The sequence below is a fragment of the Phascolarctos cinereus genome, unplaced genomic scaffold, assembly GCF_003287225.1.
Source record: "Phascolarctos cinereus isolate Bilbo 61053 unplaced genomic scaffold, phaCin_HiC Scaffold_5;HRSCAF=322, whole genome shotgun sequence".
NCBI classification, from domain to species: Eukaryota; Metazoa; Chordata; class Mammalia; order Diprotodontia; family Phascolarctidae; genus Phascolarctos; species Phascolarctos cinereus.
This window is the reverse complement of record NW_027555958.1, coordinates 200,012,712-200,028,021: the sequence shown is the minus strand read 5'-3', so window position 1 is coordinate 200,028,021 and position 15,310 is coordinate 200,012,712. Positions and strand designations below refer to the sequence as shown.

General features: G+C 38.4%; 1 protein-coding gene and 1 long non-coding RNA gene across 2 annotated transcripts in view; one reads left to right on the top strand and one right to left on the bottom strand.

Moving 5' to 3' along the window:
• Positions 1–3,790, bottom strand: part of LOC110217706 (uncharacterized) — a 28,322-nt gene extending 24,532 nt beyond the window's left edge. The window contains exon 1 of the long non-coding RNA XR_002327122.2: positions 3,679–3,790. This is a non-coding gene — a long non-coding RNA (uncharacterized LOC110217706). The remainder of the gene's footprint in view (positions 1–3,678) is intronic.
• The window catches only part of ADGRB3 (adhesion G protein-coupled receptor B3), an 888,617-nt gene that overhangs the window by 771,046 nt on the left and 102,261 nt on the right, over positions 1–15,310 (top strand). The window lies entirely within an intron of this gene.

The following is a 15,310-nucleotide window of genomic DNA, read 5'->3' as shown; positions in this document are numbered from 1 at the left end:
GCTAAGAATAGCAAGGTTAATTACAGAAGGAAGTGACAGAAACAGGAAAGTAGCAATCTCACCAAGCAGAAGTTGCTGTAATCCTACTTCTAAAATAATTAGTAACAAGGCTTATCATGGAGTTGTCAAAGCATTAACTCTTGAACTGTTTTATATGTGCTGAAGATTCAGAAGCTGAAGTCCTAGAAGGAAAGATCCATTAGGAAATTAAAGTAGTAGAATTCTCCTTCTAGTCTTTTTAGAAATAATAATTATTTCTTAGCCTAAGTAAGGTTCATCTGAGGTAGTGTGGGTCATTGGATAGCTCCCTGGCTGCAGAGTCAGGAAGACCTAGGCTCAAATTCTTCTGCTGCTACCATATCTTGGGCAGGTTACTTTCCCACTCGGTGGACCAGATAACTCTTTAGAGAAGGGCTTGACCTTTTATGTGGCATGGGCCCCTTTGGTAATCTGGTGAAGTCCACAGATCCCTTCTCCATATAACATTTAAATTAATCAAAATGCATAGGATTACAAAGGAAAACAAAGATTAATGGAAATAAAGATACACTGTCCCCTACCAAGTCCACTCTATGCCTTTGACAACAACTGTTACTATATGACCAGGCCCTATGATGTATGATATACGATATTCAAACATACTTGGAAATTGAAACTTTTTTTGTACTAAAGAATGAAATGTGGGCAGAGATTTTAATCCAAATAAATAGAAGTAATTACATATATCTGATCAGGCATCTATTGGTTTTCCCCAACACAGGCATTAACCCATATATATCTATATCCAGATAAATATAGACAAAAATAGCAGGGTAATATATAGAGACACAAATAACAGGGTACTCACACACACACACACACACACACACACACACACACACGCCTAGGGTTAATTTCTACATCAAGGAAAACCAATATGGTTCTGCTCAAACATGTGCGGTCATCTCTACTGGTTGGTTTAAATATTTCAATTTCCAAGTATATCTGAATATTGCATGTCTTGAATTTCAGAGGACTTGGTCATATGTTAACAGTTCTAATCAAAGGCATATGGTAGACATGGGGGGGGAATATATCTTTATTTCCATCAATTTTTTTGTTTCCTTTGTTATCCTATGCATTTCATTTGATTGAGTTAAAATATTATATAAAGATGTGTTTGTGCATATATATGTATATGTATATAGATGCATATATACACATATACATAGACATGTTTATGTGATGTATATATACATGTGTGTGTATGTGTGTGCATATATATATACACACATATATATACATATATACATATATATGTATATATATGTGTGTATATATATACAGTCACATAGCCACACACATATCCATGACTATCCAATGACAAAGAACTGTGGAAAGAAGCCTATATCCCCAGCACAGTTTGAGAAGTCAATATTAACACTATAAAAAGGAGATGGTATATTGAAGAACTGAAATTAAACTCATGCAAGAATCTAAAAGAAGTCTGTAATAAGCTTAAACTTTGCCTTCAGTGGGTTTTTAAATATTCCCTTATTAGAACTTTTTTTTCTTTTTTTTTTTGGATGGGGTAGAGGAAATGGGGATGAGGCAAGAGTCTTGACCTGTTAAGGACTTAAAGATTAAGTGACTGCCCATGGTTATACAGTTATTACATATCAGAGGTAGGACCTAGGTCTTCCTGAATGTAAGGTCAGTGTTCTATCCATTAATTCATACTGCCTTTCATTGAAACTTTAAAGCAAAGTTTATAAATGAAGTTTAGTAGAAAGCATTATATTACAAATTTAGCAATTGAGAAATGCAATAATAGCAGCTGGTAGCCAGATTAATTATTGATTGAGACAGCAACCCTTGCCATATATGGTGGCTTGCTCATGTAATTCTTATCATCAAGGGAGGAGAAGATGATAGATTACTTGATTTCAGGTGGTCTGAGATGCAGTAAGACTAAAGCCAATGGAAGTTTGGCACCATTGTGGTGAGCTCCCTGGAGCAGAGGATCACTAGATTGCCTTAAAAGGGGAAAACTGGGCCAGGTTGGAAATAGAAAATATCAAAGCTTCTTTGTCCATCGAGAGGGGGCTCAGGCCTGCAAGCAGCCACTGCACTTTTGGGTGAGATGGGATAGGAAGACCTAGTCTCAAAAAATGATAACAATAACTATAATAATAATAGCTAGTGTTTAAATGATGTTTTAGGGTTTGCAAAGTACTTTACATATATTATCCCCATTTATCTGAGCCATATAGCAACCTTGTGGGTAGCTACTAGTGACATAATTGCCCACATTTTATAAATGAAGAAATGGATTCAAAAAAATTAGGTGACTTGCCCATAGCCACATGTCTACTGTCAGAATCAGGATTTGAATCTAGGCCTCTCCTGTCTCTAAATCCAGCATTCTTTTCACTGGATCACACTGCCTACTCATAAGGGTTCAGTTCATGTTCAACCTCCACTATGAATCAAGTCAGACTGCACTGACAAGAGGAAATTAGCTCAAGGATTCACACGCAGTGTAAGGAAATAAGCTTATTAAATATTTAAATAGGATTTTAGAGGGAGAATGTGTCTCCTTTTGCTCAAGAATCCTTTGAACTTAGGGCTTCTTATTTGTTTGGGGTCATCTAAGCATAGTTTGGCTAGAAAGGGATAGTAGAGGAAGTAATTTGGCAAGCTGCCTGAGTAGTCCACTTTTGTCCTCTGGGTCTATGGCCATCTTCCAGTAAGTCTCCATGGTCCATCTGTTCCCTTTCTTAATTTCTCTTTATGATTCATTTCTCTAAATTATAGCATCAGTTATTGGAACTGAGTAATTCTCATATTTACTAAGGAGTCTTAACTTAAAACTGTCTCCCTTCCCTCCCTCCACTCCTACTTCTGAATCTGAAACAAAACTTCATCCACTGTTTCCTCATTGAGCTAGCCCTATACTGAAGCCCTTCCTAACCCCATGGCTGACATTTTTCTAGGGATTGTAGAATCCATAATTGTGACCCAGGGAATATTCTGCTAGAACCACCTGATTTTTTAACCTACTTTTAATACGGTCTGAGGTTGCTAACTGCACCCTAGAGCACCCCTTATTCTTCTTCTTTCATCTTCAGAGCAATTGATATATAAAACAAAGAAACCCATTGCATGTTCTTTGGTTTCCTAGGGACTCCTGTTGTTGAAAAGATCAGGATTGGACAAAGATTAAGACATGCTAAATGCCTTTCTAACAGTTTTAAGGGTGGATTTTTGTTGAAGAATAAAAAAAATATGTGAGGTTATGCTTATAGTGTCTGGGAATCCTATATAAATTGAGCTTGTGTCCACAGGCTCAGAGAGAATATGAAGTATAAAAAGATTAGTGCTAATTATATATTTCTCTCCAACCAGTTGGTTCCCTGAAGAATTTTTGTTCAAATTTTTCTTTAATTTTAAATATATTTTCATGTATAGTACTGAGGTAAAAAGCACAGATGGGAGAAAGAAAAGAGTGGCATTAGTTCTTCAGCACATCAGGAAGAAAGGAGGGGAGGGGATTGGAGAGGAGAGGAAAAGAAATGATAGGATAATAGAGGGGAGGGGAGTGGAGAGGAAGGGAAGAAATAGAGAAGGAGAAGGGTAACGGAAAGAAAAGAGAGAAAGAGAAGGACAGTGAAAAATCTATTAGGTGGTGTACTTTACCTAATATAGGGTCTCTTCTTTTAAACTGCAGCTGTTTGGTTTTTCAAACTCTTCTGACACTTCCCACATTAGATTTATTCACATGTCATTCTTCAAGGGCAGTGTATTGCTCACTCTTAAAATAAGAAGAACACATATGGCACTTACATAATGAAGATAAAACTCAAGCACTGGGTCTGGAATTACTCACTTTTTTGCCTTAGAAGAACTATTGCTTGCTGTAAAAAGGTTCAGCTCTCAGGAGATAGCACCTTAATTTACCCCTCTGAAGATATAAGGGATTTGACATATCTTTGCTCTTAATGTAAGCAGCATGGTATTTTATTTAAAAATAAATTCAAAAAAGTCTTGGTTTCAGTGGTAAAATCAGATAACATTCAAATCATCTTTTTTATACTTCTCACATTCTGGTTAAGTTCCCTTGTACTTTTACTGCACATGTCTGGCCAAATTCCAATCCTGGGTTACACTCAGCATCAGCCTTCTCTGCTTATACTCACATGCTTCTCAAAAGAGCTGCCAAAACATGCTAGAGGAAGCATCACAACCATATTGACTACATCCATTACATATTTATGTTATCTGTTCTCAACTGGGACCTTGCTGCTACATGATAAAACTTGTAGTCTTCCCAAATAGATTCTCTATGACATTCCTGATGGTTGTTGTGCCTTTTCTTCTCTTCCTAAACATTCTATACTACTTCCTCCACTTCCCTCTCCCCAGACAACTTTACTTACCCTTACTGAGAAGAGGGGCCATTTTAAGCTAATGTTTCTCCCTGATTTAGACTTCAAAATCTCTTGACCTAATCCCTGTACTTTAACTTGGGGCCTTTCCTTTGTCTATATCCTGCCTGCTAACCGTGGATGTCCATCCACTCCCCAAGTCTGTAGCCTGAGTATTCTTATTTTTCTTTTTCTTCATCCTTTCTCATAGTGACTTAATTACTTCTCATAGGTTTATCAATAGCCTGTAAATGGTTAATTATAACCTATAAATGATTCTTACCTCTAGATATTAAGTCCTAATCTTTTCCCTAAACTCTCACATCAATTGTCTGATCAGTGTTTCCAATTGGATGTCCTTTAAGCATTGCAAATTCAACATATCAAAAAGGCAACACATTTTCTTTCCCTCTAAACCCAACCTTCCTTCAAATTTCCCTATTTCTGTGGATGCCACCATCATACTGGTATCATGCAGCCTTGAGACCTCAGAATTATCCTTGATGCTTTCCTCAGCCATCATTTTCATTCAGTTGCAAAATAAAATATTGTCAATTTGCTCCCCGGAACATTTATCACATTTCTCCCTATCTTTTTTGCTCATGTGACCATCATCATTATTCAGAAGCACATTACTTCCATCCAGAATTATTGGCAACAGCCTCCTCCTAACTGGATTTTCTAGATTCCCTGCATTCTGCGGCTTCTCTTCCTAATCTTCTCTGCCAAAATAATCTACTAAAACCTGAAATCTAGCCATTCTCAGGAAAGAACCTCAGTGACTCCTTATTGTTCTGAGGATAAATATAAACTCCTCTGCTTGATATCTAAAGCCCTTCACAATATGGTCCCAGCCTCCTTTTCCAGACTTATTTTTTACTGCTTTCCTTCCTGTTCTCTTATGTTCCAGCCCAACTGGCCTACTCACTTATTTCAAACCTAGCATTTCATCCCCTACCTCTGCACTTTTGCAGAAACTGACCTCCCTCCTTACCTCTCTTAGAATCCCTTGCTTCCTTCAAAACTTAGCTTATATGGAGTTCCTCTTCTGGGAGCCAAGATGGCGGAGCGAAAAGGTAGTCGCTCTCACCCTCTGCTATCAACCTCTGAAAACCCAGAAAATATCACCCCAGGAAAAAAAAATCCTGGAACAGCTGAACTAGAAGAAAGACAGGGAGCAGCAGTACAGCAGCCCAGCAAACGACTCTCCCAGTGCCTCAGCAAAAATAAGGGAATCAGCACTAAAAAAGGTCCCAGGCAGATAAGTACCCTGCAGAATTCATCTGAAAAGAGCTGAAGAAAGCAACCTAAAGACTGAGCCTTGCTGATTCCAGCCCAACATCAGGTAAGCTCTCAGAACCTCCAACTGTCAACCAAGAAGAGATCCTAAATCCCAGGTGGTAGAGCAGGCAAACAACAACACCTGGACCTCTGAGTGCCTCAGTGAGGGTGGGAGAACTGGTGGAAACCAGCTCAGAAAGCCACCAGGTGCCTCGGCACTCTACCACACAAAGGAATCTCCCAGTGCATTAGCAGAAACGAGGGAGGCAGCATTGCAAGGGGCCCCAGGCAGATAAACACCCTGCAGCACCCATCTAAAAGAAAGCTGAAGAAAGCTAAAGGAAAGGAAAAGCAGGCAACCTAGAATTGCCTGAAAGTGCCAGCCTTGCTGATTCCAGGCCAACACAAGGTAAGCTGCCAAAACCCTATAGCCTCCAATTGCCAATATAAGAGGCCCCAGCACAGAAAGCCAGTGACCAAGACCTAGGCTCCCAACACAAGAAGCTTGGGTCAGTGCCCTCTGTTCCCCAGCAGGGGAGCTCAATCTCTTTAAAGGCCAGGGAATAAAGAAACACCATGAGTAAAAAGAAACGTACCGTAGATTCATATTACAAGAAGAGTGAAGATCAAGACAGAAATTCTGAAGAGGACAACATTGTCAACAAACCCACATCTATAACGTCAGAAGGGAATATGAACTGGTCTGAAGCCCAAAAAGCCTTCTTAGAGAGCTCAAGAAGGATCTGAATAGTCAAATGAGAGAGGTAGAAGAGTCCTTCAAAAATACAGTTGACCAATTGGAAACAAAGTACACTGAAGAAAACAAGTCCTTAAAAAACACAATTGGCCAATTGAAGAAGGAAGGACAAAAACTAACAAAGAGTACACTGAAGAAAATAAGTCCCAAAACTTAGCTTCTATGCTACATTTTACAATTAAAATCAACTAGCATTTATCAAGCACCCACTATGTGCCAGGTTCTGTGGTAAATGTTGAGGATACAAATAAAGGCAAAAAACCCCAAAATGCAAAGCCCCTGTTCCCAAGAAGATCACAGTCTAATCGAGGAGACAACATGCAGACAACTACGTATAAACAATATGTACACAGGATAAATAGCAGATAATCACAGGAGGAAAGGCACCAAGATTAAGGAGATCTGGGAAAGATTTCCTTTCTAAAGAGTGATGTTACCTGAGAATTGAAAGAAGGCAGAATTCAGGAGGTGGAGGTGAGTACTCTCCCTAGAGAGTCCCAAGCATTGGGGACAGCCAGGGAAAATGCATGAAATCAGCTGATGGAGTGTCTTATTTCAGGAACTGGATGACAACTGTGATCCAACGGATCACAGTGTTACTAGATCGCAGGTATGCGGAGTGGAGTAAGATGCAAAAATGAAAAAGGGAGAAGGGACTAGGTTATGGAGTGCTGACAAACAAGTAATTTTATATTAGATCTTAAGAGATAATTGGGAGCCACTAGAATTTATTGTTGTCGCTTGTGTCTTGTTCTCAAAGAGGACCATGACATCAGGAGGGAGATGTCATGACTCGCAAATAAATTAGATTTAAGCGAGGGAGAGCTGTGAAAAGTCACCAGCCTCACTCACTCCTCTGGAGCCATCTGGGTCCAGTGGCAAGATACAGATAAGGATGACTGGAGATGGCCAGGATGCAGTGGGAGGCTTTGGCCTTTTTGAGCTAGTATCTTTCCCAGGTCTCAGTTTGTCTAAGGCAATGCCCATTCGGTGAATAAGGCTACATAAAAAATGAGGCAAAGAATGGCCTCTTTTACTTAGTCAAAAAAATTAAAATAAAATCAGTCTAATAGGGGAAGAATATCAGAGTTTTTGGCCAAAGCAGAAATGATTGCTAGTTACACTCACTCTGAGCCATCAGAATCTGAACAATGATCCCAATTGAGGCTTGGTCTGGAACCTACTGTTGGCCAATCAATGAGGGCCAGAGTGATTTAGGTTTAAGGCATGGTCTGTAAAAAAAGAAATCTATACTGAAAACCCCAAGATATCTTGCTAGGTTTCAGCGATCAAAATTCATATTCCTTTTGGCAGAACACCTGCAGGTAATGGTATGATTCCATATGTGGACAGAGAGAATGGAGAGGGAAGAAGGGAAGGAAGGAAGGAAAGACTTTATTAAATAGAGAAGTAATGTGGTCAGACCAGTAATAGGAAGTTAGGAAAAGGGATGGGTTTTGGGGAAAAGATAGTGCATATGTTGAGTTTAAGAAGTCTATGAGATATCCATTCTGACATGGCCAATAGGCACTTGAAGATACAAGACTAGAGGTCAGAAGAAAAGTTAGGACCGTATAAATACATTTGAAAATCATCTTTCTAGAAATGATAATTAAATCCATGGGAGCTGAGGAGATCACTAAGTGAAATAATATAGAGGGAGAAAAGAAAAGGGAGCAGGAAAGAGCCTTTGGGTGCTCTTTCCCCTAAAGGGAAAGAGAGGGAGAACCTCCAGGGTTAGTGGGTATGACCAGGTTGAAAATCCTGCAAAATAGACTGAGAAGTGATTAGCAGGCAGAAGGAGAAGCAAGAGAGAACAGTGTTGTAAAAACCTAGAGAGAAGAAATTATCAAGGAGATCAACAGTGTCAGGGACAGGAGAGAGGTCAAGAAGGATAAATATTGAGAAAAGGCTGTTAGATCTGGCAATTAAGAGATGACTGATAACTTTGGGGAGTACAGTTTCAGTTACATGAAGATGTTCGATGCCAGAAGTCTTTCTTGATTACTTTTGTTCTTAGTGTTCTTTTCATCCACCTCCAATTATCATGTATTTATTTGTCTACTTACATATTGCCTCCCCCCAGTAAATTGTAATTACTTGAGGGACAGGACTATTTTTCATTTTGTCTTTCTACCTACTTTGCCTTGTACATTGTAGGTGATTAATAAATTTTAGTTGGATTTTATTGTATTAAATTCAGCAAATTGATAGTTGCCAAGGAAATCAAAGAAGTATTGTGCAGAGCTCTGTTAATTCCAATTCAGAAACGGTGTATTCAACTATTTCTGCAACAAGCCTTTTTCTTAATAGTTTGGCAAAAACAATTAAGCTTTGGCAATGGAAGGAGGAAATAAATAAATAAACCATGAAGTATACTGCCTGATGTTACTAAAATCTGTAGCCAACTCTCAATTATCTATACTAATGGAGACAAGTATCATTGAGATACAGACACAATCTGTTAGTAGTGGAACATTGTTCATCAACATTTTGTGACAGTTACTAAACAACTGAGCAATTTTTATTATGAATTTTACCTTGCTTCTTTTTGCCTGAGGATATTCCAGTATAGGTGCTAATGAGTAGTGGTAATGGACCTAAGGAAGGAGGTGAGAAAGAAAACCCCTAAATATGTTTGTCTAAAATTGGTTAACTTAATTGATTAGCTCCTTCAAGCTTCCTTGAAATCAAAGGCATGGACACTGTCTACTGATATGTCACAGTTAGTTTTGCTCCATTTCATACCCATACTTAGACTCTTAGCCATGACCTGAACAACGTACACTTTTTTCGATTCACAAGGGAGATTAGGAAAAAGAATATAGATCAATCAAGTAAATTTATTATTGCTTTCCCCTGTCCAAAATACATTTTTCTGGCCACCACTCCCCCTCTATGTGTTATCTTTTGCCATTAGAATGTCAACTGTTTGAGGGCAGGGATGATCTTATTTGCTTGTATTTGTACCTCTAGTTCTTAGCACAATTCCTGGCCCATAGTAAGCACTTTGTCATTTATTAATGCTTTGTCATTTTTTTAATGGAACAGTAGTTTCCTTCCTCAGAAGGACTATACATAATCTACATCAGCTTGTATTTATGTACCATCTACGAGGGTGTCTCTACACTCTTATTCTCTCTGGAATCACATAAAACAATAAATTGCAACATTGTCAATCCCCAAATTGTAAACACACCTTCATTATTGCCTTATCAGCTGAGATTTCAAAAGTGAGGATTGTATAAAATGAGAAGTAGTAATTTCTATTAATAGCAATAACCAATAGCATGAGTACAGAATTTTATTTGTTTTAAATCACAAGAAAAACATTTCTATGGAGACTAACCTTGGTGTTCATTACAGCAGTTAGGTGGCACAGTAGACAGAGTGCAGGGCCTGGAGACGAGAAGTCAAGTTCAAATCTGGACACAGATACTTAATAACTATGTGGCCCTGAGCAAGTCACTTGACCCTGTTTACCTTAGTTTTCTCATCTGTAAGATGAGCTGGAGAAGGAAATGTCAAATTACTCCTGTATCTTTGCAGAGAAAACCCCAAATGAGGTCACAATGAGTCAGACATGACTGAAAAATGACTAAACAATAACAAAATGGAGATTAACAACCAACGCCTGTAGTTCTTACAGTATTTCCTTGGCAAGTTCCTTTTCAAAGAAAGAGACTTGTGTGTACTATCAGATTATTTAAAAAAAAAATAGTAACTACATATTTTCTCTTTTGTGCCTTCCTAACCTCCACAATACACATTTTAAAAGGTGGTAGGATAATAGATTTAGAACTGGAAGGAAATGTAGCGGTCGTTAAGTCCAAACCCCTAATTTTATGGATGAGAAGACTGGGGCCCTAGGGTCAAAGAGCTACTAAGTATCTGAGGTGGGATTTGAACTCTGACTCCAACTCTAGCAGTCTACTACATGGGGCAATAATTTTCAGGTGCTAATATGAATAGTTTTATTTTCCCTTAGAAATAATGAGAGGCCTATAAAGGGCAGAGAGTTGTGAGACAGAAATCCAGATCAGCACAGGAGGTAGTAAAAACATGTTATCTAAAGATTATTATAACAGGAAGTGAATAGCCATGTTCTCCATTTAGTTCTGAGGAAACAGATGGCCTTGCTTCTAGTAATAACAATGTTTGATGCTTACAAAACCTTTCTTCTAAAGCCTGCTTTCTTGTAATATTTCATGTTCTCACACATGCTATGAGGTATCTATTGACTTGTGGGGTAGCCAAAGCCAGGTAGAATTATCCTCAAAGCTCCTACAGAAAGGTGGGAGTCTAAAGACAGAATTTTTCCTCACCTTCGTTTCTAGACAGATGGGTATATGAAATAAGCATTTTATTAGCACTTATTATTTGCCAGATGCTATGCTAAGTGCTTTACAAATATTAGGCCTTTTTATGCAAGTATTAACAACTCCATGTATAGGGTGTCCTTTTCCAGTGAAATGTTTCTGCTACCTTGAAAAATGTTTTCTTTTCCAAGAAAGATGAAAAGTGAGTGGCAAAAGGCAAAAGTCCCCATTGGAACATAGCTTCACCATAATGAAGCAACATCACTCTAACCCCACGTCAGCCTCACCTTCGGGGCTACAAATTACAAAGGACGAGAGCACTAGAGGTGCACAGCAGTAACTGTGGTTCCCAAGAAGTAGCCCACGGCAGTTTTTCAAATCCAAGGCAGTCCTACATGAAGTCAATAGCGATAATTTATATACTGATCCTTCTTGAACAGATTAGCTGTGAGCTTCATGGTATACGAAAGATCCACTCTGAAAATAATTTCTTGCTTGAAGTTGATTCTATGTTGCATGCTACTTACAAGAGCAGAGCTTCCAGTAGTTAAAGGTGGCCCACTTTGAATAGGTTTTTTGATGTTAAGCTATCTGAAGGATACATATTTCCTATCATTAAAGTATGAAAGAAGCAAAGGAGTTGGTTCTGAACTTTTGTCCCTCAGCAATTGAGAAAGATTGAATTACCAAACCTGAAAAAAGAGAAGTGTTGATTGACGGAGCACCTAAATGGGAGTGTTTTCAAAGGGTGGTTTCGAAATCATCCAACTCCACTAGGTGAAGAGGAAAAGAGGCACCTTTGGGCTTATGAAGAAATTCCTCAGAATTGCAATATCAGCCATGGTAGGGAATAAGGAGAAAAGATGCAACCACACTTGAAATGGGAGCTTTTTATATATATTTGACAAGCAAGGATTTTCTTTAGCTAGGACAAAAATGGCATGGTTGGGGGGTGGGGTTTCCCCTGAAGTGACATTCCTGAGGTGTGACATTCTGTGCCATGCTACATCTTCATTTTGCAGTGTTCCCTAAGTAGGAGGAAGGAAGGAAACAAGAATTAGGTGCCTACTAAGTAACAGGAACCGTGCTAAGAGCTTTACAAACATCTCATTTGATCCTCACAACAATCCTAGGAGACATAGGTGTTGTTATTATCCCCATTTTACAGATAAGGAATCTGAGGCAAACAGACATTAAGTCACTTGACCAGGGTCACACAGCTAGTAAGTGTCTAAAGATGGATTTGAACTCAGGTCTTCCTGAGTTCAGGCTCAGCATTCCATTTATTGAACCATCTAGCTGCCTCTATTTGACTGTGGTAGGTAGAGCATGTGGTATCATGCAAAGAGAATTAGCTTAAGATTCAGAAAATCTGGTTTTAAATCCTGACTTGTTTTCTGGTTTACCATATTCCTGTGTAATGGGTAACAGTTTTTCCATTCTTTTAAAAATATCAAATGAAACTGACTTTGTAAAACACACTTTCAGCGAATGACTTGAGAAATTAATAGTTTTTTTCCCCACAAGTCTGAGCTAGGCCTCCTTTCCTCTCCTCTCCTCTTAAATATCTGGTCCCTCTTACCTTTGCCTTTTCTGTCCTACTAACTCTCACCTTTCATAACTCTTTATATCTACTCCTTCTGCTCCCCTTTCTCAACTACCGAGCATTCCTGAAAAAATGATAAAATCATCATGATAGGGTACACTACAGATTTATGCGCTCTAACCTCAACTAGTCTTTCCCTACTACAAAGGAATCCTTTTTTAAAAAAAGAATATTTTATTTTCCCCCAATTATATCTAAAATATTGTTAACATTTTTTAAAGTTCTGAGTTCTAAATTCTATCCCTCTCTTCTTCTCCTCCTCACTCCACAGGGATCCTTTAAAAAAAAAATCTCTTATTGACACTCTAACACATTCCACATTATGTTACTTTTCCACTAGCCCACAAGCCTCCACTTTTTCCCAGTCACTCTCAGCAAATGAGTTCACCTTCTACTCTCTCTTTTTCCCCCTTCTCAAAACCTCTCCATGTCCTTAGTTATCCTGTCCTCTTTCCCTCCAGTTTTAAAGAAAGACTCTTCATCATTCACATCTCAACCCACTGCAATCTAGGTTCTATATAGAGATGCTATTGAAACTGGTCTCTCAGTAGGCTTGGGGATCTTTTTGTGCTCTCTTTCTACTTCTCTGTTATGTGATACTATGGATTCTCAGGTACAGGTTGTGGCCTCTGAGGCATCTTCCAACTATGATAATCTGTTAATCTGAGGTGTGTACCCTTTATCTACATATGATATAGATGTAGATATGTCTTTATATGTAGATTTGTGTCAATAACAATGAAAACTTCAGATGTTTTCCAGCTGTGGGACCCTGAGCAAGTCACTTAACCTCTGTTTGTCTCTGTTTCCTGATCTGTCAAATGTGTATAATAGAACCTAGTTCTTATAAGCAGCTTGTGAATATAAAATGAGACAATCTATAAAGCACTATGCAACCCTTAAAGTGCTATATGAATCTAATGATGATGTTGATGATAATGATGTAAACTTCTTAAGGGTTGGGACTGTATCAAATTCTAAGTTCATATCTCCCTGCTTCCCACAATGATACTCCTTACAAAGTAGATAACCACTTGCTGAACAGACAAAAATTTGAGATACTCAGCAATGAAAAAACTATGCAAGTAAATTCTTTGCTAACTCACCTGTTTGGAGAGTAAGAGTATTATTGTTGGTGATATCTTTTGGTTTACTATGTACCCTTGTATCATGTGTAAAACATCAATGTTTCTAGAGTTAGACTTTAATAAAACATGCTTAGAACCAAAACTAGACCAAGCATAATTTATTATGAAGTGGTGGTGCCTCAGGGTTAACATTATCAAACCAACAACAACAAAAATAATAACTAGCATTTTATAGAGCTTCAAGATTTGCTGCATGCTTTGCAAATATTTTACCATTACATCCTTACAATAATGCTGGGAGGTACTATTATCCCCATTTTACAGATAAGGAAACTGAGGCATATACAACTTAAGTATTTTGCTCAGGGTCACACAGCTAATAAGTATCTGAGGTCTGATTTCAACTAAGTCTTCCTGACTCCATGTCCAGTCATCTGTCCACTGTGCGTAGTGAACATCAGTTATCATTGGGCTGACAAAGCATATACCTAGATCTGGGCTGGCAAATCATAGATCTAGACCTAGAAATAATCTCAGAATCCACACAATCCAAACCCTTTCTTTTATACCCATGGAAACTGGGCCCTAGGAAAGGAATGTGACTTGGCCAAGGTCACAGAAATAGTAAACATCAGAGGGAGTATTTGAACCTAGCATCTCCAACTCCAAAATCAGTGTGACATGCTACATGCTACATAATGGAAGTTACCAGTTGACAGAACATTAGCGAAGCCAATTCTGATACCATTACTGTAGCTTCTTTCATTTAATGATGTCAGAGACTTGTAATGGATAGCAGGCTCGACTTTGAGTCAGAAAGGCTTGAGTTCAAATCCCACCCATGGCACAAAGTAGCTGTTACTATGTATTACATGAGCTATGTTACACTTAACTGCTCAGTGTCCCAAGCTACTCTCTAAGACTAAGTTTCAGAAGTATTGTCAAAATTTTCTCTGCCAATGCAGAGCTTGCTGACTGGCAACTGATCTGCAGCTTAAGAGTCTTCAGGAGTTGCCTGAGCCACTGAAAAGTTAGGTGACTGCCCAGGGTCATAAGTACTATTTGTCAGTCAGGATTTGAAACCAGGTCAGTCAAGCAATCAATAAGTATTTATTGAGTGCTTGCTATATGCCAAACACTATGCTGAGTTCTGGTGAGACCAAAAAAAAAAAAAAAAGCAAAAACACAGTCCCTTTCCTCAAGGAGCTCATGTTTAATGGGGAGACAGCATACAAACTCTGTTTCTATCCCTGTTCACAGTATCAAGCGGGCTTCCTGTAGAAATTTTGTAGAGGGAATTTTCACATCAGAATTTTCCTACACCGGTGAAATTACAGATCTAGACAAAAATGATAAGGTGCTGTCCTTCACATAAAATAACATCATGGTTGAGCAGTTGCTGGTTGTTTTTCCTTGTCATGGGAAAAGATTTACACCAACCTCCCCCATAGACTCTCAACAATGATGAAATTTATGATAGCAGAAGAGAGAAATCCACTGACAACGTAAGGAAATGGAATTCATGAACTTGACCTCATTCTTAATGTTCTAACCAACTAAGCTAACTCATTTAAACAAACAAATAAAAAAAACCCAGAGAAATAAAGGATATTTCTTGACCAGCAGAGGTATCTGAAATAGAGTTATTTCAGGTCTTTAAATATTCTGTCAATCTGATCTGAACTTCTATTATTTTTACTGAGAATTTTCAACTAATCCTAAGAAATTTAGAATGTGTTAGTAAATTGTCACCTCTTCAATGTTGTCTACATAAGCCCCAGGTGAACCTCTACTGAGTTGTCATTCATTATAACATCCCTTGTTCATCCAGACCATGGGGGTCAACCTTAGAT